The sequence below is a fragment of the Aphelocoma coerulescens genome, unplaced genomic scaffold (genome assembly GCF_041296385.1).
Source record: "Aphelocoma coerulescens isolate FSJ_1873_10779 unplaced genomic scaffold, UR_Acoe_1.0 HiC_scaffold_80, whole genome shotgun sequence".
NCBI lineage: Eukaryota > Metazoa > Chordata > Aves > Passeriformes > Corvidae > Aphelocoma > Aphelocoma coerulescens.
This window is the reverse complement of record NW_027184065.1, coordinates 269,569-295,822: the sequence shown is the minus strand read 5'-3', so window position 1 is coordinate 295,822 and position 26,254 is coordinate 269,569.

The following is a 26,254-nucleotide window of genomic DNA, read 5'->3' as shown; positions in this document are numbered from 1 at the left end:
GCGCTCTGCAGGCTGTAAAGGAAAGAAAGCTACCACTTGAATATGGTGCAAATACCAATTTCCACGCGTCGCGGGTAAGCTCCGGGTAAGCTTGGTGACCTAAAACTGGGCGCTGAGTGAGACGTAACCGAGAATCTTTCCCTTTGCATTCCGGCTCCAACGCAAACAGAATGTGATGCTACTTAGCGCTGCGAAGGAAAGTGCATAGCCCTGGTGTGTTTGGGAAGAATCAGCAGCCTGGAGCGTTTTTCTGGAGCCTTTCTCCGCTGGCACCGTGCTCTCTGGGCGAGAAGTAGACGACGCTTCGACTCCGGCAGAATGAAAGCGTGACATGGTACGAAGAGCATTAAAGAATGAGGGCAGAGCACCGAGCTGGTGTGTGCATCGCACAGGCTGCAAGAGGAAGATTGGCTGTCACTCGCTTGTTTCCGGATTCACGTTAGCGTTTTAAAACAGAAAGTTCCACTTGCAGCTACTTGTGCTGCTGCCTATTTCTCTTCCAGCGTTCCCTGGGAGGAATTGTGCCGAGCTTTATGCTTCGAGATGCAGAGATAACAGTGGTAGATGCGGCGGAGAATGGAAATACAGAGCACAGCGGACAGTTTATGGTGCTTTACGTGAGGCAAGGGAAAGTGCAGCCCGGCAGTGCTTTTTACTTCTGGAGCATTTTGCTTTGGTAGCAGCTGCTGCAAGTGGGCAACGGAGCTGCGAGAGTGAATAACGTGACGGCACGTCTATCTGAGAAGGAAGCTCCCGAGCCGCAGTGTGTTGTGCTCAGTTTCAAGGCTGCTTGGAGGAGGGGGGTACTTGAAGAACGCCGTCTATCTGGACGCGTCCTACTGCGTGTGCTCCAGCTGCATGGACGCTGCAGCATTGAAGGTGTAGGATACTGCTTCTGGCCAGGTAGTGTGATGAATGGAAACGGCTGCGCCTTACTTTGTGAAGCAGCCAGAGCATTCTCAGCTGAATCTGCTTATGAAGCAGCTTTTGGCTGGACATTTGAAATTCGGTCCACTGAGTACGTTAACGCGGTGCCCAGTTGCTTCGTTCTTTGCCTTCTGCGGTCTGGACAAAACTGAAGCCCAGCGATGGCTTTGCGTTTTGGCGCTCTTCAGCGCGAACACTGCACGCATCCACAGTGTGCTGTGCACGGATTTTCCTCAGCTCGACGTACAATCATTTTCTTGCTGTTTCCAGAGTCTAAACTCTTCGTGAAACTCTCGCTCAGCGAGATGCGTCAGGAATGAGGCACTTGCTGGATGAGCTTTTCGCTAGCCAAGACTTTCAATACAGCACCACAATTCAGGCAAGAAGCAGGAGAAAGGAAGATCATCCTTTCGTCCTTCCACGTTCTTCTCTGCGAGATGACTACCCGTGTCTTTGCTTCCTGCAAGGCTGTAAGAGGCGCGGTAGTACTTAGAACTGAGAAGGCAGGTGCAGAGAGCACGGCGGTCTGACGGTGCTCTGCAGGCTGTAAAGGAAAGACGGCAGCCACTTGAATGTGGTGCAAACACAAGTTTCCACGCGTCGAGGGCAAGCTCTGGGCGTGCTGGTTGACCTAAAACTGTTCTCTGGGCGGGACATAGCAGAGAATCTTTCCCTTTCCATTTGGACGACAAGAAAGACCGAAAGTGCTGCTGTATGTCGCTGCGAGGGAAAGTGCATAGACCAGGCGTGTGTCGGCAGAAGCAGTCGGCTGGGGCATTTCGCTGCCGGCACCGTGCTCTCTGGGCGAGAAGTAGACGACGCTTCGACTCCGGCTGAATGAAAGAGCGACATGGGTACTAAAGAGGCCGAACGAAGGCGCAGAGCACCGGACTCGTGTCCGCAGCGTACAAACTGAGAAAGGAGCGTGGCTAGCACTCGCCTGCCTGCCCAATTCACGTTAGCATTGAGAAGGAGGAAGTTCAACGACAACTACTTCCTTGTGCTACTACTTATCCCTCTTCCAACCATCCCCAAAACCACTGGCGCTTAACTTTAGGCTTCGAGATGCAGCAAACACAGTGGTCGCTTCCAAGGAGAGGGGAAGTAGAGAGTGCAGCGGGGAGTTTAGGTGGCTTTACGTAAGGCAAGGGGAAGGTGCAGCCCAGCATTGGCTTTTTCTTCTAGTTCTTTTCTTCAGGAGAGCAGCTAGCAAGCAGGCTGCGAGAGGCAACAATGGGATGGCTCGTCTGTCGGAGAAGCCGCAGTCTACAGTGCTGCAGACTGCTGTGCACAGTTTTAATGCTGCTGTAAGTACACGGTACTTTTGGAACGTCTTCTCTCCTGACTCTCCCATCTCTGGGAGCTCTAGCTGCTTGAACCTGGCCACACTGAAGGTGTGTGGACGTGGTTGCGCTGCGAGTATCAAGACTTCCAGAGAAGAGGGATAGTCAAGAAATGCTTTCTCACCTGGCCTATCTCTCAGTCCGAACTGTGGCTGCAAACGCTGCGCTGCAAGGGTGGACTTACCCACTTGGAGAGAATGTGATGATGCTCTAGATATAGTTGCGAAGGAAAGTGCTGCTCACTGGAATGTTTCGCCTAGTTCACAGACTTTAAAAGGACTAGGAAGGCCAACGCCTTGTTTTAGCACTTGTTCTCTGCGTGCAGCTGCTGGATGTTTGGAAGGGCTTTGGGATCCGCCAGAGGTGGAGGGTACGATGCTACAGAGAGCTTGAAGGAAAGCGCCTATCTCCAGGGCCTTTGATGCAGTTCAGCGGGTGCGAGTGGCATGTTGAGCATGTTCATGATGGCACAGAAAAGGTTCTGAAAGAAAGAGGCCGTGCTGAAACTGCCTTTACTTTTGCCGCTTAGAAACTGCTCAGCCAACAATGAAAAGATTCGTCTTGCTTCCCCCCTACGCGCAGGGTTACATCCTTTTATGTCTCCAAGAGGCAGGATGCACAGCGGAGCTCTTCCACCAACTGCTTCCACACGACTGGGGCCGCGCCAGCCAAGCGCTTTTTGCCGGGCACTGTCAGCGCTCATGGAAACAACCACACGACGGCGCTGCAGACTTGCAAAAGAAGGCCAAGCACCTGGCCCAGCTCGAAACCACCCCAAGGGCAGACAGAGGCAACTTGCAAACGGCCCTGCACTCAAATCAACGGTGTCAGGACAAAAAGGTTGCCCTCATCTTCCCCTTCCAAGAGCACACTCTTCTTTACACCACACCTCTTTGGCCCATACAAATCTTTTCCCTCTCGCAGATTCCGCCCACCAACTTGAAACCATCTGGCAAAAACAGGGCTCAAAACAGTGCCAGCTGAGGAAGATCTTGCTGCCTACAACTTCACCTGCACCCCTCAAACTAGCAGCACACACGCTGTTCTCAGCACTCTCCTTCTCAGCTCTAGGTACCATCCTAAGCCTTCCCTCTCCCAGAGTCAGGATCCAAAGGCAACGGCACCAGGGACTGCTCACACACTGAAGGCACCAGGACAAATAGCTTAAGAGCTTGGCCTTTGCATTCCCACTGACAGCTCAACAGCTCGAACCCAGAGAGAGCTCTGCCTGTTGGGAAAAGCCTTTAAAATCCCTAGGAGTACCTGATGTGCACATCCAAACCTGCCTTCCTTGCCAAAGAGAGCAACTACAAGCCCATCTCCAAAGAAACGGCATCCCCTCCTCCAAAATACAACACATCCAGCGACTGATCCGCCTCCAGTATTGAATATGTCCAACAATTGCCCCCACACGCACAGGGGCCAGAAGAGAAATGTCTTGCTGGACTATTCCTCCCCACAGTACCTTAACATCTGCTCCAGCAACACTGGCACTATGTCCTTGCCTTCCCAAGGAAAGGCACTCCGAGTCTCTTGGCCTTGCCTTGTCTAGTTCTTCTTAAGGTACCCTTGCTCTGCTTCCTTTGCCTGCGTCTGCCTTGCCTCGCACTGCCTACAACTTGCTGGCTTTGCTTTGCCCGGCCTACCACTCTTTCCCTTGCCTTCCATGCAGGCAAGGCGCTGCAAACCGAGTGCAGGCAATTGTGGGCAAGTCAAGGGAGAGGTAGGCAAGGCCAGAGCAGTGAGGGGAAAGCAAATGGAGTGGTAGACAAGAGAAGGTCCAGAAGTTAGAGGCAAGGCTGGCTGTAGGAAGGAAGGGCCACTGATGGGAAGGCCAGGCAGAAACAGGAAGGGCTCAGCAAGCCAAGGCCCTGGAGGAAAACAGTAGGCAGCTCATGTGCTGGGCATGGCCGTGCAAAGGAATGCAAGGCTCCAGAGGGCTAGCAGGGCAAGGCAAGGCAAGTGTTGTGTTGCCAAGGCAAGGCCAGGCAAGGCAGGTGAGAAGTACATTCAAGGACTGCTGGTACACAAAAGTGGCCAGGACCAAGTGCTCTGTGTGGCCTTGATCCCGCGTGGGTCATCTCTCCTCTGTACCTAAAAGACTTGAGCTACCTGCTTTCCCTTGTATGCAAAAGAACTCTCTTTCTGGTCCCCGAGCTCAAGGGCAAAATGTGAATTGCCCCTCCAAGGTTGAAGACATGCAAGGATTGCTCCCAGACAAAGGCTGCCCACAGAGATGAGTGTGGCAACATGCGTCCTCCCCTGGTCTTCCTCTCATGGGATCCTGAAACACCGGAGATGCTTGAGAGCTTTGAGATTCCTCGGAGGAGCAGAAAGGGCAGGGCAAGGCCCAGAAATGTCATTGAAAAGGGGTGTTGAATTCCAGGTGGGGGAGGGGTGAGCAAGGTCATGCAAGGCAAGGGAGGGGTTCAAGGGCAAGGCAAGGCAAGTGGTGGCTTTGCGAGGCGAGGCAAGGCAATGAGGGTCCTAGAAGGAAAAGGAAAGGTGAGGCCAGACCTAGACGAATGTGAAAGGAAGTCAGGTGGGGGATGGGTGAGCAAGTCAGTGCAAGGCAGGGGAGAAAAGGCAGGTTGAGGGAAGGCTACAGAGGGGGCAGCAAGGAAATGCAAGGCATGGGGAAGCATGCGAGGAGTGGGTGCTGCCAGCCGGTGGGGATGGCAGGGGCGGGGCCACTGCAAGTAGCATGGTGGGGATGTGGAGGGGGTGTTAGTGTGCGGGAGGTGTGTGTGTGTGTGTGTGTGCAGTGGAGTGCAGGGTAAGTGCAGGTGTGTGTGTGCGTATACGGGGGTTTTGTGCCAGGTGCTGTGCCGGGGAGAGCCGTTCCACCGCAAGGAAGGTGTGGGAGTGAAAGGAGTAAGATAGATGTGTCTTTACAAAGAGACCGTGTGAATCTCTCCTTAGACAAGGCTAGGAATTTACAGGGGGGGAAGTAACAGAAGAAAGTATTCGTTCTAGAAACTGTTACTAATCAACAGAGACTGTTGCTCAGCCAAGGCCCTGCTAAATTCCTGAACCTAGAGCAAGGCAGCAAAGACTTCCCAGCATTAGGAATAGTTTGGTTTTCTTCCTTTTCCATTCCAAAAGGGGAGTGCATATTAGAGGGGGGCATAGAGTAGGCAGTTCCGGAAGTCTGTAATTCCCGAGTACCTCAGAGGGTGCTGTTGCCAGGAACTTAACATCAGAAGGGGGCTGCTTCCCGCAATCATTTGAGAGACTCCATGGCAAAAGCCCCATGGCCTCTCCCTGGAGTTGAAGAATGTTACAGGACTCCTCTGTCTCCTTTTTGGTGGATGAAGAAACTCAGAAAGCCACACTTCTGCCAGAACTCTCCAAGATGCCCCCTTTGCTCCCCGTGACTCCATCACTGCCCAGGAAGCTGTCTTTTCTACCACAGCAGTTTGACATACAGTTAAAAGTCGTGTGGCAGAGAAAAAAGGCAAGAATTGGTTTCCAAGGGATGGCAAACGAGATACCAGAACCTTTGGCCCTACCAATATTAAAGCAACTCCATTAAGAGAGTTCTTGCACTTCCTGAGGATTGGCAGAAGCCTATCTCATGATGTATGTTGCTGGGGGTCTTTTTAGACTGGCAAAAGGAGCTGTTGAAGGTTGCTTGATCTGTGCTAAAGCCAACAGCCAAGTTACAAAGTAACTTGCTAGAGGAGGGAGGCCTTGGGCTGCATGGCCCTTCCAAAGATGCCAGGTGGATTTTCCGGAGATGCCCCAAGTGGCAAGGCTTAATATCTTCTGGTAATCGTATGTCAGCTAGCAAGGTGGCCAGAAGTATTTCCAACTACTTCAGTAATGACAGGATCTGTTCTTAAGGCATTTTTGGAACAAATCATTCCAAGATACAGCATTGTAGAAGCAATAGATTCAGATAGGGGAACTCATTTTGCAGGAAAGATCCTTCAAGGGGTTTTGGCTTCTTTAGGAACACAATGGAACCTCCATAGGCCCTGGCACCCCCAGAGCTCGGCTCGGGTAGAAAACAATGAAGAGAGAAATAAACACCTTTTGAAGCTGGTAATAGAAACCAAGATGCCATGGGTAGGGCTTTGGACATTGGCTTTGGTGAGAATGAGGGCCCAACCCAGAAGAGAGATTCAGTTATCTCCCTTTCAATCGTTGTTTGCAATTGCCCTCCTGGTAAGTCTCCACCCAGTGGGGGGGGTAGAGGCAAGTGATGCATTTTTAAAACCATCTGTGGCCAGGATCCTGCTTCTTGTGAAACCCCTTCAACAGGAAACTCAGCTGGCGCAAGCCCGGCCTTTGGACTTTGCTGCTTTTAACATCCAACCAGGAGATTGAGTCCTAATTAAGGAGTAGAAAGAAGCGCCAGTGCTGGTGAAATGGCGTGGCCCATTCCAAGTGTCACTGACGACAGAAAACAGCCGTCAAGTAAGCTGAACACAGGTGAACCCGTCACTCTCGGGTCAAGGTCTCTGAAGCCTCGGAGATTTGCACATCTCAGCTGGAGGAGAAGGCCGGGAGGCCGTGACTGACACTCTGCAGGAGTGGGCCGGAGCAGTAGGCAGTGCTTCGACATCGGAAGAAGCCCCGCAGTCCTACCTTCAGACCGTCTGCTGAAATAGACTGTAAAGGCATCCCTCCTCTAGAATCTCCACTCACTTGGGGGCTAATACTTGTGGCCATTTTGTTACGTTAAGTGGTTTCTGTGTCTTCAATTGCCACAGGTGCTGCAGAAGACAACGGGAAAATTAGACTAGCTAATTAGATGACACTATTAAAACATTTTCCTTACTAATTCTACTTTGATATGGTCAGCTGAGTTTAGGCCAGGAGTGGGAGAATCAATTTGCAGCCTTAGGAGAAGAAGTAGCAAAAGTTTTTAACCTTAGCAATTGCTGGCTCTGTGGAAGGCCAGGAGGATCTGAAGAGTGGCCACAGTTGGCTAGCCCAGCTGAACCTAAATGGTGGGTCAATGTGAGGGCCCACAGTGGGATGGGATTTGGGGCCAAAGAAGGAAGTTCACGGCCACTTCATTCTTCTCCAACAGGCACTTATTGCCTAATAGGATAGGGCGTGTCTATGTAGGAAAAGGCAATTGTCAATTGACTTTCCCTCTGGGCTTGAACAACTGGGTTTGGACCCCCAATTGCCCTCCTTCCAATTGTTCCAAATATCAAGGCAAATGCAATCAAATACCTGTTCGGCTCACTAACAGTAGCTGCGTAAGGCGTTCTTATCACACTTACCAAAAATATTTGGAAGCCTGTAAAGCAATGGGGAGGGACAAGGGGTTTTTTTGACCACCTGTTTTTGAGCAGTCCCCACAAAAATTCCACAAGTAGAAGACATGTTGTTTGTGATTATCAGTGGGAATGGCCACACCGGATTGGAACTCAAAGCCTTTTAGTGAGTTCTGCTCCAAATCCAACCAAGCAGCTTGCAGATGTAAATGTAGGTGGGAACCCTGTGCGGGAGCTTGGAAATGCAAATGCTGGGACCCTTATGGTGGGGCAACTCTTGTTGGAGGACCGTTAGGCCCGGGAATCCTGCTGTATTTTGAGCCACCAATTGATGACCATGGGTAGGTTCCTTTGCTAATGGAACACGGGCTTTGAAAGGACAGTATTGGATTTGTGGCCAACATGCTTAGCTCAGGTTACCTCCAAACTGGTCAGGGATATGGTATATTTAGTAGACTGTTGTTCTTTTTGCTACTACAAGTTCTGGGAAATCGCTTAGGAATCAAAATCTGTGATGATTTAATTAGAGAAAAGCAGTCAGCTGATGCAGCCCTGGCTGGAGGGAGCACCCCAAAACGGGGAAATGATGAACGGCCAACAGAACAAGTTACCCAACACGATGGACCAGCCCCTTGGAAACCTAAGGAATTAATCCCAGATGCCTGGGAACCCATTTATCATTTGAAGGAGATAATTAGGTTACAAGCTGTCTCGGAAATAATTACCAACCAGCCAGCCACAGCGCTTGACCTTTTTGCTGAGCAACCCACTTAAATGAGGAAAGCGGTATTTCAACATTGGATGGTATTAGATTATCTGTTGGCAGAAGAAGGAGGAGTTTGTGGGAAATTAAATGACTCGAGCTGCTGTTTGCAAGCAGATGACAGCGGAAAAGTGGTCAAACAAATAACAAAGGAAATAACGTCAGCTCGTGGACCTGTCCAAATGTTGAAAGGATGGGAATGGGACATATTTTCATAGTTAACTGGCCAGCTATGGGCTAAATGAATACGATTTCTCCTCTTATATGCTATCGCAATTCTCATCTTTTTACCATGCGTGACACCATGCTGGCTGCAGCTCTTTCAGCAGGTGCTCAAGGGGATGCCGCTAGCAGCCATGCCTACCTGATCCAGAAATGACTACAAAAGGACAGAAAAGAATGTCACTGCAAATAATAGCAAAACCCAAGAAGACTCCAGAAGAAAAAATTAAATCCATGGTAATTAAGGTTTGTAAAGACAAATACAGAGCAAATAAAAAGAGGAGGGATTAAAAGGAATGAGATGGATGAGTCTTTACAAAGAGACCGTGTGAATCGGCCTGTAGACAAGGCTAGGAAGTTATGGCTAGTGAAGTAACAGAAGAAACTAGGAGTTCTCTAGAACTGTTACTAATCATCAGAGACTGTTGATTAATCAAGGCCGTGTTAAATTCCTGAACCTAGAGCAAGGCAACAAAGACTTAAGAGCATTAGGAATGGGGTTCTTTTCTTTCTTCTCGATGCCAAGAGGGGGGTGCATATTAGAGGGGGGCGCATAGAGTAGGCAGTTCCGGAAGTCTGTATCTCCCGAATACCTCAGCCAGTGGGGAAAAGGAAGAGGGTGCTGTGGCCGGGAACTTGGCATCAAAAGGGGGCTGCATCCCGCAACCGTTTGACAGACGCCATGGGAAAAGCCCCATGGACTCTCCCTGTAGTCGAAGAATGTTGCAGGACTCCTCTGTCTCCTTTTCGGATATAAACCTCAGGCATCGTGGATTAATTTTCCCTAACGGCAGCGACCTGCCGCGTGGTCTCCGTGCTCCTCTCCAGCCCCCCGGGACGTGTAAAATAGTTCCCAGCGGCTCCCACCGCCCGTTGCAGACGGCTGCGCGGCCCCGGGGCTGCCCGCAGTGCTCCCCTGCCCCGCCAGGGCTGCCCGCGGCCAGGGCCGGGGCCCTTCTCGACAGCAGCCGAGGGGCTGCGGAGCGGGCGGCTGCCGGACGATCAGCTATTTTATGCCGCGCGGTGCTGCCGCCTCCATCTAGCTCTCCATCACGCCGCCGCCCGCCGCCCGCCTGGCGCGCTCACGCTCGGCCGCGCTCGCCGCCCGCCCAGCCTTGCCGGAAGCTCTCCCGCCCGTGCTGTGCCCCGGCTCCGCCGGCAGCTCGGCAGGGCCCGGCCGCACGCGTGCTGCGTGGCTCGGAGCAGCCGCGTTGCGCCGCAGGCGACGGGGAAGGCGGGGCGGGCCGGCGCCATCGTGGTAGCGCGAGGAGAGGAGCGCCCGGGCGGGGCGGCGAGCGGCGCGGCGGTGAGCGCTTCTGCTTCCTGTCGCTCGGCGGCCGCCCACGGCAGGTGCCGTGTGACCCCGCGGAGCGGCGGGGCCGGCCGGGCGGTGCGCGGCGAGGCTTTCGGCCAGCGGCGGCCACAGCGAGAGGCTGCTGGCACTGCCCGTGCCGGTGGAGAGAGCGGGGATCCGAGGCCGGCCTTCCCCGGGCGACGAGGGGAGGCCGCCTTTGCCGCGCTGCCCTCCGTGCAGCATGTGGCCGATTCCGGCGAACCCGGGGTCTCCGCAGCGGCGCGGGCGGGAGGGAGTGGGGAGCGCGCTCGGTGCCGTGCCGGCCGCTCCCGGCCAGCGCTGCGCTGCGCCGAGGCGTTTTCCCGCCCGTCCTGGGAAGGACATAAGCGACACCGTAGTTGGAGCTTAGCTGTCAGGGGGAACAACTTCTCTCTGTGAAAAACGAAGTTCACTCTCCTGTGAGAATTTAAAGGGGTTTAATATAAAGACAATAAGAGACACATCAAATAAAGCAACGGGGTAACAGCCAGTTGCCTTGGCGCTCTGCCAAGAGCACACCTGATGCCAGAGGTCAGTCCTTTTTATACCGTTTTTACTGTCTGTTCTTTATTCATATTAAAACTTTTCCTGGAGCTGTTCTGCATGGCCACTCCTTGGTTCCGCCTTTTTAGAGCGTGCCTAGTCTTCTGCCTTGTGGTTTTATTTCTCTTGATTCTTGGGGTTGGGCCCGCTAGGCAAGAGTCGATGGTAGGGTGGATTTCTTAATTCTCCAGACAGTCAGGGCTGATTGCAGCTTTGGGCCTCTTCGTCTCTCCGGGCAGAGTGGTGATAAAATCTCCCGGACTCTCCTGGCCGCCCGTTCTCCGGGCGGAGTAGCCTTTGGGCCCTTTTGCTCCCTAGACAAAGTGTTGATTAGCAGCTTTTCGGGCCTCATCCTCTGTTCGTTTGGAGGTTATCTTACGTGCTCACACTTGCTAACATTCTTGCTAAAAAGAGAGAAAACTACATCCACACAGCAGAAAGCATTTCTAACGTTATATAATATCTACTTTATACTTTGCGAGAAGCTAATATAATATATGTTTATAACAATCCCCCCTTTTCTATTTTATAAATCATTTGGCTTGAGCAATAATTCTTTTTTCTTGGCTTCTAATGTCTGTTCGTTCTTTTCACAGATCAATTTGGCTTCTTCAAGAGGGTCTTTTGTATCACTTTGTCTTTTTAATACCATAATTTTTTGTGCTGTTCCAGACATAGCCAACTTTGGGTCAGTAGGCATTGCCACAACTTGCATGCCTTGAACTATGCTGGTGATTAGCCGAATAAAGCGGGGGATCAAGCAAGGGAGAAATATTAGACTAGCTGTAGCACATAAGAGGAAGAAACCTAGCTTCTTCCACCATTCTTTCCCCAATATGCCATCCCACCAGTTAGCAGACATCATTGATTCCCATTTTTGGACTGGTACATGGGCTATTTTTCTGATTTGGTTGGCCATATCTAGAACGGCATCCCCATTGTCATCAATTTTTAAACAACAGTCCGATGTATTGAACTTCCTGCACACACTGCCTTCTTCGGCCAGTAAATAGTCTAAAGCCAGCCTATTTTGATGTATTGCAGCTCTGGTTTGGCGTTGCTGGCTGACTATTAATTCCATAGCCCCAGCTGTTTCATTGGTTATGATTTCTACAAGAGCTTGGAGTCTGATGATACGATTCAGCATGTAAATTGGGGTCTGATATCCCCAGCTTCCATCTTGTGCTTAGGTAGCTGGCCCATCTGTTTCTAATATTCGTTCAGGGGGCCATTCCTCATCTTTCCATTTTTGGAATCCTCCAATTAAATCTCTTTTCTTTCTTTTGAAGTCTTCATAGAGAGGTATACCTAATTGATCTCCCACTGGTTCTGGGAAAAGGAAAAACCCTGGTTGAATGATTCTTAGTGTACAACTCCCTTTCCAATGTGAAGGGAGTCTTGGGGATGCCCTTTTCCCACATATCCAAAAGAAGCCATCTGGTGCTTTCCAATAATCACCTTCTTGTTGATTTATATTCTCCCCAAATTTGGCTATTTCTGGGATTCCAAAATAAGGATTTTTCCTCGTGTCATTACACTGAAAGAGTCCAACTTCATGATCATATACACAGTCTTTTCCTTTTTTCTGGGCTCAATACCAAGTTGGTTTTTCTGGGACCCACCACCTTGAAGTTTTGTTACTCACTTTATAGCTTTTACAGGGAGTGTTTCCTACTTCATTAAGAAAGTTTATCCCAGTTCGCCAGAGGCATTCTTCCCCTATCACTGTTGAACTTAAAATCCACCCCTCAGGTCGGTTCCCCCCTCTTATATTTGTCCGGTTCCATTTAAGGAGTTCTACCGGGCCTACGCTGCTACCTTTCCGTGGCCATTCTTCTGTCATTAAAGCTCCTCCACAGACCCAACAGTTGGTTATGTTAAGTTCTTTACCTATCCTCTCCCCCAATTCCACAAACAGGTTTTTTCCTAACCTTGGGGTTTTTTCCTCTTTGTTGTTTGAGCTTTGCATACAGGTCCTGGCGTGGTGAGGTGAATATAGGGCGAGGTTGCTGTGCTGGCTTTGTATCTTTACTTACCACTTGCTCTTTTACCAAATCTTGGACTGTTCCCCTGGTGGCAGCTGTGGAGCAAATCTATTTTTCTCCTTTTGGACAATTGCTTCTTAGTCTGTTTCCACTTGTTCCTAAATTTTCTGTAATCCAATATTTTTCTCCTTTATGCATGCAAATACCTAATTTGGATGAGTCATAACAGTGACTGTTGGTATGGGTATGAGTAATAAGAAAGAAGCCCCGGTGTCTTTCCATGTAGAGCTTTCGATAGCATTTGTAACATGGTCTTGCCGGTGTCCCAAAAGGGACCAGGAGAAGTGACAAAAGAAGGAATAACAGAGGTCCGGCATGGCTTATACTCCCACCTCCCTTGCCTATGAGGTTGCAACCCATAGCAGGTGTATTGGATCTTCTCGGTGGCGAGTACAGTGGCCGACCCGGTCTTGCCCTCTATTTCCTTGTCACTTCCTTTGTAGCTTTTAGGCAAATTTCTTTTGGCACCTTTTTAACTGTAGTATCTTATCGTATCTTAGGTGTTTCCCATTCAACAGGCACTAGTAATTCCCATCTGCAGAGCAAAGTTATTGCTTTTGTTGCTTATGATTTTGTCTGGATAGGGGGTTGATTTTGTGCTTGACACCCTTTACAACTAGGGTGTCGACGGTGTGAAATGCCAATTTCCCTCTAGATTAATTACTTATATTTGACGTGGTTGGCATGCCCCGTGTTAGAATGATTCAAACAGGGTATATGATGTGGCACTGATGGAAGTTGTGATTCTCCCCCTTCTTAATACAAATCACAGGCTAGAATCAGGACATGAGAGTTCCCTGTTTGATCCAGTCCCAACCCTTCCTGTTTGAAGTGAGAATATTCTTCTCCACGATGTCCCAGAATTTGTCCAGGGGCCACTGATATAAATTTGGCTTTTACTTCTCAGTTAGGTGTGATTCTTTGCATATCCCTTGGATTATTTAGATTGTTCTAGCTCATTGCCACCTGGTCTCCGTTTAAGAATCAATTTGGTATCACCTGGTTTGGATATTACAGTCCACTCTTCAGGTTCTTTTACAGGTCCTTTGATTCTGCTGGCATGGATCTACCCTCGTTCCTTGGTCTGGATTGCGGCCTCAGTCATCAGCAGTACCTGAAAAGGACCCTCCCATTGTGGAGTCAAAGATTGTTCTTTCCATGTTTTTACTAGTACCCATTCCCCTGAATGGATATTATGAATTTTGAACTCCAAAGCTGTGGTTTGAGGGATCATTCCTTTCAGCCGCAAATTTTCAAGTGTTCTGGCAATTGCGGTGACATATTTTTTGACACTTACTTCTCCTACTTCATAAGTGGCTGTTTCATGTTGAGCAGTAAGGAAGGGTAATCCGAACATCATCTCATAAGGAGACACTCCCAGGTCTGACCTGGGCTGTGTTCGGCCTCTCAACAGAGCCAAAGGTAAGCATTTTACCCATGACATTTGAGTTTCAATCATTAATTTTGTTAAAGTTTTTTTCAAAGTCTGGTTCACTCTTTCTACTTGGCCTGAACTTTGTGGGTGCCAGGGGGTATGTAATTCCCATTTTATTCCCAAGGCTTGAGTTATTTGTTGTAAGACTTTGGATGTAAAATGTGTTCTTCTATCTGAGTTTATTTTATTAACCATTCCATATCTGGGAATAATTTGTTCCAGAAGGGTTTTGCATACTTATGTTAGCTGTAGCTCTAGTAGCAGGAACTGCTTCTACCCAACAAGTTAGGTGGTCTGCTATTACTAATAGGAACTTCCATCTCTGTATTTGAGGAAGTTTAGTGAAATCTACTTGGATACTTTGGAATGGTCGCAGAGCTAACTCACGGCCTCCTAATGTTGTTTTTCTCATTATTTTCCTAGTCACTCTTTGGCAAGTTCTACAGTTCCCAGTTATTTGTTTTGCTACCCCAAAGATTCCAATACACCCATAATTTTTTAGAAAATGATCACACAAGCTAGCTTGAGTACCCCAATGAGTTTTTTGATGCATATCTTCTAATATTCTCTTAGTGAGTGGCTTATTAAGTAACTGTCTCCCATCAGGAAGTTTCCGTTTTCCAGATTGATCTTGTTCTCCCCCTATCTTAAATAATTCTTTTTCTTCTTCTTTACTAAATTTGGGGATTTCCAATTCTCCCCTTTCTGGGGTCAGGATTAACAGAATTGGTTCAGTCCCATTTTCTGCTGCATCTTTGGCTTCTTGGTCTGCTAGGTTATTCCCTCTTATTTCTGGGGTCATCCCTTCTTGGTGTCCTTTGATATGCACTACGGCTATTTCTTCAGGCAATTTTAATGCTTCCAACACTTCTGAAATCAGGCCTTCATGTATCAGTTCTTTCCCCTTTGAATTTAGTAAACCCCTTTCTTCCCAGATCTTTCCAAAGGTATGTACTTTGAATCAGTATAGACGGTCCCCTTTTTGTGTGCTAAATGCTCCAGTGCTCTCTTTAGAGCGTATAATTCACAAGACTGCGCCGACCAATTTGAAGGTAGTTTTCCTTTTTCGATGGCCTGCATATTTATCCCATCGACTAAGGCATATCTTGACATTCTTTTTCCTTGCAAGCATCTGGATGAACCATCCACATATATTCTTTCCTCTTCTAAGAGGGCTTGTTCAGCTAGATCTTCTCGAACTTTTGTTTGGTATTGAGTAATTTCTAAGCAATCATGTGCCAGGTCATCTTTTGGTTCTCCATACAGGAATTGGGCCGGATTGAGGCTTTTGCTTGCTTCTATAGTTAGATCATTACTGTCAATCAGAATTGCTTCATATTTTAATAGCCTGGAGTCTGTTAACCATTTTTCAGCTTTTTGATTTAGCACATTTCGGACCGCATGGGGTGTGTATACAATCAGTTTACTTCCAAAGGTGAGCTTACGGCTCTCCTCCACCAAAATAGCGGTAGCTGCTATGGCTTGAATGCATACTGGCCAGCCACGGCTTACTGGGTCCAATAGTTTAGCTAAATAAGCTATTGGTCTTCTCACCCCTCCCCATTCCTGGACTAATACACCATGAGCTACTCCATTTTCTGCATTCACATATAAATGAAAGGGTTTTTCTAGTGAGGGTAAGCTTAGGGCTGGTACCGAGGCTAGTTTCAACTTCAGTTTTTCTAATTTATTATCATCATCATCTTTGGTCCATTGTATATTGTCTCCCCCTGTTAATTTTTCATATAAAAATTTTACTGCTTGTGTATATCTTTCAATCCATAATCTGCAATATCCCAGTAGCCCCAGCAGTCTCCTAACCTCCTTTTTTGAAGAGGGAGGAGGGAGGGATAAAATCCCTGTAATTGTTTCAGGACTTAGTTGTCAGCTACCTTTGCTTATCAGGTGGCCGAGATATTTTACTTCTGATTCCACAAACTGTAATTTCCTTTTTGATGCCTTTAGTCCCTTTTTCCCAAGAAAATTTAGAAGCTTTATGGTAGCTCCTTTAACTTTCATTTCATCTTCTCCTGATATTAGAAGGTCATCTCCATATTGGATAAATTGTATTCCTGGGGGAGTGGGGAAGGTTTGTAGTATTTCTCCCAAGGCTTGCCCAAATAAATTTGGGGCCTCACAATAGCCCTGTGGCAGTTTAGTCCACCTCAACTGGTTCTTTTTCCCTGTGTTTGGATCTTCCCATTCAAAGGCAAAAATATTTCGGCTTTCCTCTGCCAGTGGGCAGGCCCAAAAGGCATTTTTAAGATCTACCACACTAAACCACTGATGTTGAGGTGGAATTTTGCTTAAAAGAGTGCAGGGATTAGGAACCATAGGGTAGCAGGCCCGTGTTCTTTTGTTTACTTCTCTTAAATCTTGCACTAATTTATAATTTCCATCAGATTTCTTTACTGGGAGAATAGGGCTATTATGAGGGGATTTACAAGGTTCTAGTGTCCCATCCTTTATTAATTCTTCTATCACTGGTTTTAAGCCTTTTCTCCCTTCTAAAGATATAGGGTACTGATGTACACAAATGGGACCTTCTTCTTTTTCAATTGTGACCCTTATGGGGTCAAGATCTAGTCCACCCCTATTCCCTTCCCTAGCCCAAACCTCTCTGTTAATTTTGCTTTCATCTTCTTGGCTAAGTTTAAACACTTTGGCCGTCATTTTCCCTTCTTCTGGTATGACTCCAATCCCCAGTTGGATTTGTAAATCCCTTCCCAATAAATTGCTGCCAGCCTCAGGAGCTAACAAAGCATCCCCTATCCCTATTTTTGTTTCCCCTTCAATAACCACATCTTTAACGACAGAGACCTTAAATCCTTCCCCCTTTGCTCCTGTTACTTTTACCATATCATTACTCCCTTTTGGAATATTCATCACACAAGTCTTTTCTGCCCCAGTGTCAACTATAAATTCCAATACTTCCTCTTCGGGGCCTACTTTTAAAGTTATCAAAGGCTCCAGATGGTATTTATCCCCCCAAAAATAGAGCCCATGATTTCCCTATTTTTCTTCTGTGCGTGTCTCTTGAAATCTTTTCAGATCCCTCCTCAGGTGGGGGCATTCTCTTTGATAATGCCCTTCTTCCTTGCAATAGAAACAGGCATCCCTGGGTTGTTCTTGGAATCTTGATTGTGCTGAGGTTTTATTTTTCTCTTTTCCACCATTTCTGAATCTGGAATGTTTAGGAGTGTTACCTGAGGGCTTTAGATTTTTTTTGGAAGGTACTCTCTCGCATAGTGGCTATCATGATCTTTGCTCCCACTTTGGCTTTTTCTTCATCCCTCCGGACATATATATCTTTTGAGCTTCCCTTACTAGGTCTTGTAATGGTTTCTCATACCAATCTTCTATTTTTTCCAATTTTTTTCTAATATCTGGCCAGGCATGAGTGACAAAGTGAACTCTTAGCAGGGCTTGCCCTGCTAGGGACTCCGGGTCTCTCCCAGAATATTGTTTCATATTCTTTCGGAGCCTCTCCAGCCACTCAGTCGGGGTTTCTTCCTTCCCTTGCTGCCCCTCAAAGGCCTTTCTGACATTTTGTCCTCAGAGTGCCCCCTCTTTTATTCCCTTGATTATCAAATTACAATAATCATTCATATGTCCCCTCCCAGCTTCATCATTTTGGTTCCAGTTAGGAGGTGTAATGGGCATTTTCTGATCCCCGGGTGGACCTTGTTGGTTTTCTTTTCCCCAAATTTTTATTCCAGCAATTCTAATCATTTCTCTTTCTTCTTGGGAGAATATTATTTTCATTATTGATTGCATTTCTTCCCAAGTGAAAATGTTGGGACCTAAGAACTGGTCCAACATTTCAGCTGTACCTATGGGGTCTTCTAATAATCCTTTAATTTCTTTTTTGAAATTCCTAACCTCTGTAGAGGTTAGAGGAGCACTCACAAAGCCGCTTCCCCCTCCTCCCGTAGGTACTTCTCTTAACGGAAAGAAATGAATTTCTCGGCTTCCCTCTGTTTGTTTAGCAATGGAGGGCTTGTTGGGCTGCCTCGGAGCCTTAATGGCACCTCCTGTATTCTGGTATGGTGCTCCTTCGTTAAGAAGAGGGTTGATTTGGGAAGAAAGCACCGAACTCCCCTGGGGAGGAGGGGCAGATTCAAAGTCTGGCGCTGAAGCTGAATATTCTGTGGTGCAGAGGGTGGGGGTGGGGTATGGCAGTGAAGCCAGATATTCCGGAGCACAGGAGGCGGGCACCGGGGCTAAAGCCGGGTTTCTCAAGGCAGGAGAGGTAGGGGCTGAAGCCGGGACGTGTGACCTTTCCCTTGATGCAATTGAGGGTGCTGGGATTCCCGAGATATATGGGAAGGGTGGGATCCCCGGCATGGGCGGGGGCAGGGCTCCCCCCCAGCTCCATTGGGGCGGGAGGGCTGCCGGGGGAAAGGCCCCCGGTGCGGGCGGAGGGGGGGCTGGCGGGGGAAGCCCCGGAGCCAGGGGGAGGAGGGCAGCTTCTGGTGCTGGCGGCGGAGGCAATACTTCTAAAGGGTCTCAGCCTTTTTTCTCTTCTGTTTGCTTTTCCTCTGCGGTTTCTGATATTTTGAAGACTTTGGTTCCCAGAGGTTTTGTAATTCCTGTCCAGCAAGAAGCATATTCTCTCTCCTCAGGGTGAGATGGCTCTTTTGAATTTACAAATACATTTAGAGCCTGGCAAATCCATGCCTCATCAGACCCGTATTTTGGCCAGTACACATGATCAGATCTGATTTCCTTTTTTACCCACTCTTTCATGCAGAATTGAATCATTTTTACTTTCTCTTTTCCTTTTGTAGAAGGATCAGTTTCCCAGTTTGCGAGTTTGACCCCGAGGGGACTGTCTCGGGGTATATCCTCTGGCACCCTTTTATAATTTGAACTTAATTTACTAGGTTGTTGTCCCATTTTCCCAGGAGTTCTCTATTACTCAAAATACCAATTTATCCCCCCCTTTGAAATACTAATTCATTCCTTTAAAACACCAATCTTCACTGCTGTAAAATACTACCCACCCTTTCACAGTACAAAAAACACCAAAAAATTTATTAGAGCCCACCTTCCCCAAAAACAAAGTTAACTTCGAATTACACAGTTTTTCATTCACACATTCACTCTTTTTTAATATTTGTTCACTCACTCATTCCTACTCACAACAGAATAATAAGGTACCTCTTTCAAGTCACTTGTTAGTATCCACCCATGGGTATGATATAATCCTTAGGATTCTGGGTGCTCTTGGATTTCCCTCAACCCAGCATTGCTAGCATCCAAACCCCAACCTCTCTTGGGGTACTTTTAGGCCCTGGGTGCTCTTGGAGTTTTCCTCAACCCAGCATATGGGGGGGTAGCTCCCACTTTGCAACCCCTTCTCTGGGACCCCGTCCCAGTCACCCCCGGAGATTCTTTCACTCCGCTTATCTCTCGCTTTGTCTCCTCGCTGGCCGCTGTTCTCGTGAACAAGACGGAACGGCAGCACTCAGAGACTGCCACACTCGCTTCGCAGATCTGGGGGCAACCAGCCCACGTCTCATTCACACACGCTCATCTCCCGTAACCACCCCCTTTTTCTTTGGACAATACTTCCCAGTCCTGTTTCTTTTCCAGTGTCTGTGGGATTTTTGTCGAGAGCGCTCTCTTTCATTTGCTTTATTTTTGTGTCTTTCTTGTCCTCCGGGTGTTGCCCTGCTGCCACCAAATCACGCCAGAGGATGCTAAGCAAAGGTCCTGCCAACTTGGGCGGGAGGCGCCTTACCCTTGCTTCTTGAATCCTCCCACGCTTTTCAGAGGCGAGGTGTAGCTCCGGGACGAGCCCTTAATTGTGAAAAACGAGGTTCACTCTCCTGTGAGAATTTAAAGGGTTTAATATAAAGACAATAAGAGACACATCAAATAAAGCAACGGGGTAATGGCCGGGTGCCTTGGTGCTCTGCCAAGAGCACACCTGATGCCAGAGGTGAGTCTTTTTTATACCATTTTTACTGTCTGTTCTTTATTCATATTAAAACTTTTCCTGGAGCTGTTCTGCATGGCCACTCCTTGGTTCCGCCTTTTTAGAGCATGCGTAGTCTTCTGCCTTGTGGTTTTATTTCTCTTGATTCTTGGGGTTGGGCCCGCTAGGCAAGAGTCGATGGTAGGGTGGATTTCTTAATTCTCCAGACAGACAGGGCTGATTGCAGCTTTGGGCCTCTTCGTCTCTCCGGGCAGAGTGGTGATAACGGCTCTTGGACTCTCCTGGCCGCCTGTTCTCCGGGCGGAGTAGCCTTTGGGCCCTTTTGCTCCCTAGACAAAGTGTTGATTAGCAGCTTTTCGGGCCTCATCCTCTGTTCGTTTGGAGGTTATCTTACGTGCTCACACTTGTTAACATTCTTGCTAAAAAGAGAGAAAACTACATCCACACAGCAAAAAGCATTTCTAACATTATATAATATCTACTTTATACTTTGCGAGAAGCCAATATAATATATGTTTATAACACCTCCATTGGCGACCTCCTTTTCCCTCTGATTCAGCTACCTTGTGGTAGGTGCGATGGTGCTGAAGAAGGGTGGCGGCTTGGCACAGTTGCTGTCACAGGTGGATCTTTGAGTGGCATGTGTGAGGGTAGGAGGGTACGGCACCCATAGCTGAAGGCAAAAAAGGTCAGGGCATGTCATCAGCCGCAGTCGTGCTAAGTTGTTCATCTATGCAAACTGCTTGCCGAGTTGTTCCTTTCTTAGGTAATGGGGGCTTGTATCAACCAGAACTGCAAATGGTCAGTATTTGCAGAGAAGGTTACTTGGACTGTTGTTGAAGTGAGTGTAGCAGTTTCTATGGCATTCTGCAAAAAAAGTGACAGGTCTCCCTGTGTTCCCCAGTTCTTAACAAAGATGAAGTTAACAAACCCCTGAAAAGAGGTTTTGCAAAACTTCAGGGATATTTTCCTACTAGTACTGTAGAGACAACCATAGTCACCTTGTCTTTCCAAAAGTGAAGGTTCCCTATTTTTGTCCAAGAGCATCAAGTGCTTTTGATCAGCGTTTGTGTGCATGCATTAGCCTCGTTCTTGCTCTTCCTTGGAGAACTTTTACAATACTCACATGATCTGTGTAGGCTGCAGACTGCAGTGGTGAACTTCAAGGCTTCCAGCAGAAGGGAGATGCTGTCCACGTTTTGGATTCTCCTTAGCCTGAACCTTCAATGTCCAATAACGCAGCGTTTGGTGCTCGAGGCACTGACTCTGGCGTGCCCCTGGTCAGAGACAGTCCAGCTGCGTTACCTCCACGCGTCGCTGAAGCGACTTCGGGATCAGGAAAAGAGCTTGCTGGGCTAGCTAGCTGGCTTCTTTGCAGAGGGAAACACGGCAGGAGCCGTTGATGTCGGCTCACGTTAGCTCAGAGACAAAGGAAGAGAGGGGCTGTTCAGGTCTGGCTTCTAACAGGTTTAATGCGATAGGATGAGGATGAGGTCGGATTGATGGGAATCCGCTCCTCGGAGCCTTGTCCTCAGTTTTATAGGGAATTTGAAAACCCCCTGTAACTATTCCTGAAAAGACCTGCCTTGCTAAATTAGTGCCTTTTAAGTCTTGTGTCCCCAGGATAGAACAACAAACTCACAAAGATAACAGCAGTGGATCTACAGGACTTCTGCAGGCCTTCTGGACTGCAGACATCTCTGACCAAAGGCCACAGATGACGTGTACCCTGATCCTGCCGAACGCCCGTCCGCCCTGGACTCAGCTTCAAGGTTTGATTGATACTGGTGCTGATGTAACTATCATCTCCTTCTCTGCGTGGCCTCCCTCATGGCCTTTACCCCCAGTGGGATCGGCCATCACAGGATGAGGATGAACCACACAGAGCTATTGAAGCGAACGGCCTGTGACGGTGAAGGACTCAGAGGGGCACACAGCTACAATTAGGCCTTATGTTACTACCACTTCCCTTAACCTTTGGGGACGGGATGTGTTGGCAGCCTGGGGCATACGGATCGGGACAAATTTTTAGCAGGGGTCACTGTGCGCAAAGGTGCACAGTATCCTACACTGCCTTTGCAGTGGTTGATTAACACACCAATCCGAGTCAGACTCTGCTTAGTTAGTTGAATTAAGGGCTGTTATCATGGCTTTTCAACGATTCTCACAGGAACCTTTGAATTTGGTTACTGAAGCCGACTAGCAAAAGCTCGTATACAATTAATCACCTTACGGTACCACAAAATTCAAAGAATCCTGTTCTTCTGAATCACTTTCTCTCATTGCAATCTGCAGGCAAGAGACAACTGCCCTGGGCAAAAGTCTGGGTGTGGAATTTACTCACTAACCAGTGGGAAGGCCTGCGGGAACTTATGGTTTGGGGTCGTGGCTATGCTTGCGTTTCTACAGATACTGGGGTACGGTGGCTAGCTGCAAAATGTGTTCGCCCTGCCCTACGGCACCAGAGGCAGAACAGGCAACCTCCAAATGATGACCAGAACACCAACCATCCAAGTGGCCACCAGAATGTAGATCATCAGCCATCAGACTCTTCTGATGATGACCAAGATGTTGACCATCAGGCAGATGGTCCTTCTACAAGCAGAGACTGGGATGGTCCTTCCACAAGCAGAGACTGAACTTTAAATTTCTTGTTATGGAGTCAGATCGTTAAAGCCTTAAGGACATATTTAGAATTAATAACTGATGTAAATTTCTATTTAGGATTAATAGTGGAGTTGTTATCTTATCAAACAAAAAGGGGGAATTGTAGATACCAAAATGCTGCTAGCGAGGATTTTCTTGCTATTTTCTAAGTCTGTGAGAGACTTTTCTCTCTCACAGAAGAGGTAGCAGAGTATGTAAACAACCAAGCCACCTGCAACCTTGAAAAGTCTGGTTTATGGTCTAGTAGAAAAATATTTTGACAATGGATGGTTTAGGATTTTAGCCAATCACCCCAAGGGGGGGGGCTGATCCTTTGTCCAATTAGACTATGAAGAAAAAAGTCTGTAAAAGAGTTTGTGAAATAATTAAATGAATAAATCTTGGTGCACAATTCCTGCCTGCTGGATCTTCTCTCCTCCTCCTCCCTATGGCTGCGGGACACAGTGATACACCCTAGGGCCCAGGCCTGCGGTAATAGACCACAATTACAAGTGAACTGCAACACAAGCAGCTAACACATTCCTCCTGTGATAAATGAGTGAACGATAAATTTTGTCTTTCGCATCTATCACTTTAACATTTAGAAGTGAGAATGTACTATGTAGAAATAGTGTTAAGGTAAAATATAGGTAAGTAAAAACAAGACTAGAGTAAATTGTAACTTCGAATGAGTGGTAACATGTTGGGAAACGTAGGAAGAAACACATGATAATAAATGTCCTTTCAGTTGAGAAATTACAGAGGTGGAAACCAAGACATCTTCAAGAAACAAAGAAGATAAACCGCATGCATCCCAGGAAGTCTGTTATCTCATCAAAACTCACACCTCCCAAAGAACCCATCAACTACAAATTAGGTTGGAGACTGAGGAGGCACCGGAGGGGGGTGCCTGCCTTCAATTCTGGAGCTACTCAGAGGACCGAGGTGGCAGTGTGCTGGCGTGTGCTGGCGCAAGGGGGCAGAGACGGAGGGGGGAAAGTTGAGTGAAGTGTAAATGACTTTCTGGGCTTAAGGACTATGTTTAAAGAAGTACTAAAGTTCACAGTAAAATGAATGGAGCCACGCCTCTAGCAATATTGCTAAGTGCTCCTGCACTGTGATATGCCTTTGTTCTACTAATAAATGCTCAATATTATGCTGCTGAAAATTCCGCTTGGGAATTCATCTTTCTCACTTCTTCCCTTAAAATCAGTTCTAAGAATTTAGTGTGAAATACATTTAGGCTTGGTCCACATTATTTTTAGTTCAAATAAACACATCTAAATTTTTTCCATCTTTCCCATTAAAGGATTTTGGTTTTGGCTCATTCTTTCAGCATTTTGCCAGCAATCTGCTCAATGCTCTTTCCTTAGGAATGAAAGCTGTAGCCTGATATTACAAAGTGTTTGGTGAAACCTTTACCATGACTCTCAAGTCGCAACATGCCAGATAATCACTGGTTTTCAAAGCTGCTTGAAGATAGAAGGAAAGCGTCAAAGGTTTATGCATGAATCAGCATCCCCTTGTCACAACGTCATGCTGCAGTGATCCTTGCAGAGCTCTAAGACTGGATTTAAAGGAGAAAAGCTCAATACTGGCTCCTGAGCCAGCAGGATGAAACATCCAAGATTGTACATATATTACTTCTGTGCTAAAACTACTGTATGAAAACGTCTTACCATTATGGCAGTTTTATAGTACTCCATAGGAGACATCTCTTTAAATGACTCTAATATCCTTTCAGTGCTAAAATTGAGAAGGGGGTTGATCCATAGTTAACTCATGTAAACACGAGTGAACTACTAAGAGACAGCAAATGTTAATCACAAAACCTAAGCAGCAGGATTCGCCTTAATCTTGTCAAGATAAGAGGAACAGGATCTTTTGAAAACCGGCACAGAGATCGCTGCATCAGCCACCGAAGAACTGTGCATGCTCCAGAAAGAAAGGTAAAAAGTGCATTGTGACAAAGACTACTGATCTTCATCAGAAAGACCCTCGAGGAAGAAGAGGAGCCTTCCTCAGTGCGCCCATCAGCGTACACAGCGCATGCATGGCACGTATGCTAATGATATTAATGACTTCCGAGAAGTAATTTCTAGAACCACTCCTATCCCAAGAATTGTGATGAATGTTCATAAATTTTACACATAATGCTGGACTGTATGGAGTGCTCTGTGTGTGTGTGTTAGGAGGAGTGATCCCCCATGCACCCAGCGCCGAATAAAGCAAATACCCGCTTCTCTGACTCTGAAGCATCTCTAGGCCTGGTTTTGGGCAATTCAAAATAGGTGAATACACATTACAACTACAGCTGAAGTTGTTGCATAGGCAGATTGAAGAGGAAAGGATTTCATCTTCATCACTCTCCTTCTTTCTTGTTTTGACAGAATTAAGAACTTGTAAAAAATCTGATATCACTGATGCTCACCACTCTTCCAATTAGACTACGCTCACTTAGGCAACGAAGTCCAGAGCTTCGGATATCTCCCGCTTCTGCCCTAGGAATTGCTTCCAGTGCTGTACCTTTGCTCCAGCTGCGAAACCAAACCAGCAGAACCAAGGAAGTTCTCTCTGAATGAACCATTGCTCTTGAAGGCTACAACGGTAGTCATGGCAGTGAACACTGCTCTTCACTGGGCCATTCCTCTGAAAAAAAACCATGCACCACCTCTCAACCTAAACCGTTAAGCCTCCTGCTGATGCTGACTGACAAAGCGTCCAACTGCACTTAGATTCCAACAGCTACTTCCAATGACCTGTCAACAGAGCTTTGCAGACTTGCAACAGAGCAACAAACTAAAGGGGCTATGTTTCATGGCTGTTTTTCAAACATCATTGACTTATGTCCCTTTGCCAGCTTAAGTGAAGGTGGCCCATCCACCTTGGTCAAAATCAGCAGAATTTTGGCCCAATTTGTTGTTACGCAACACATCATGACACAATCTCTTGGTGTTGATGCAAAATTCCCACTGAAGTGCATGTCGTTACATGACTTAAGGCTACCTACTCACAGAGTGTCCACTCCACTGCCACACCCATTTTCTGGCCACCTTGAAATGACTGAGCTGTCTTACTGTTCCCAACATTCCTCAGGGGTACGTGACCACCATAGCCTCCCTTCTGAAGTTTAGGAACCTAAGTAGTACTAGCAATAGCAGTTTATCCAAAATCCATTTGCTCCATCAACAAACTCCGAGCAAGCGCTGAGAATTAGTTTCAAGACTTCTACATATATTTACAGGGAGCTTTTTGTTTGCTTGTTTGTTTTTAAAGCAGATGGAGTAGTGCGATGTTTCCCTGAGGCTACCAGGGCTGCGAGGCAGGCAGGCAGAGCCCTGGCATGGGTGGCACAGGGGACCCCGGGCGCTGACGGCTGCCACCAGCGCAGGCCAGCTCGGAACTGGCAGGCAGGGCTGCACCCCGCGTCTGCCACAACAGCTGCAGCTTCTGCAGCCTGAAACACAGCTGGCTCAGGGGTTCAAATTAAGAGCCAAAACCTTTTGCTGCTCAATTTGGGGCAGAGAAAGGTCATCACTTCTAGCATGGCATAAGCCTGCCACTACATTTCTGTGAAGGAAAATCACCTTGTTAGAGTGAAACTCCTGAGTAAAATACTGAAGCGCTTTCAGATTCGTATTATCTGACATTTCTGTGACCTTCTTTTATACCTGCATTGTTTCCTACTGCTGGTTTTGGGCACAAGTTCTGTGTACACTATTCTGGAAACAAAAAAATAACCCAAAACCAACACCCACTCCTCCCCCACCATCACTCCTTCCCCAGCCCCAAGCCTAACAAAACCAGCCTGCAGAATGT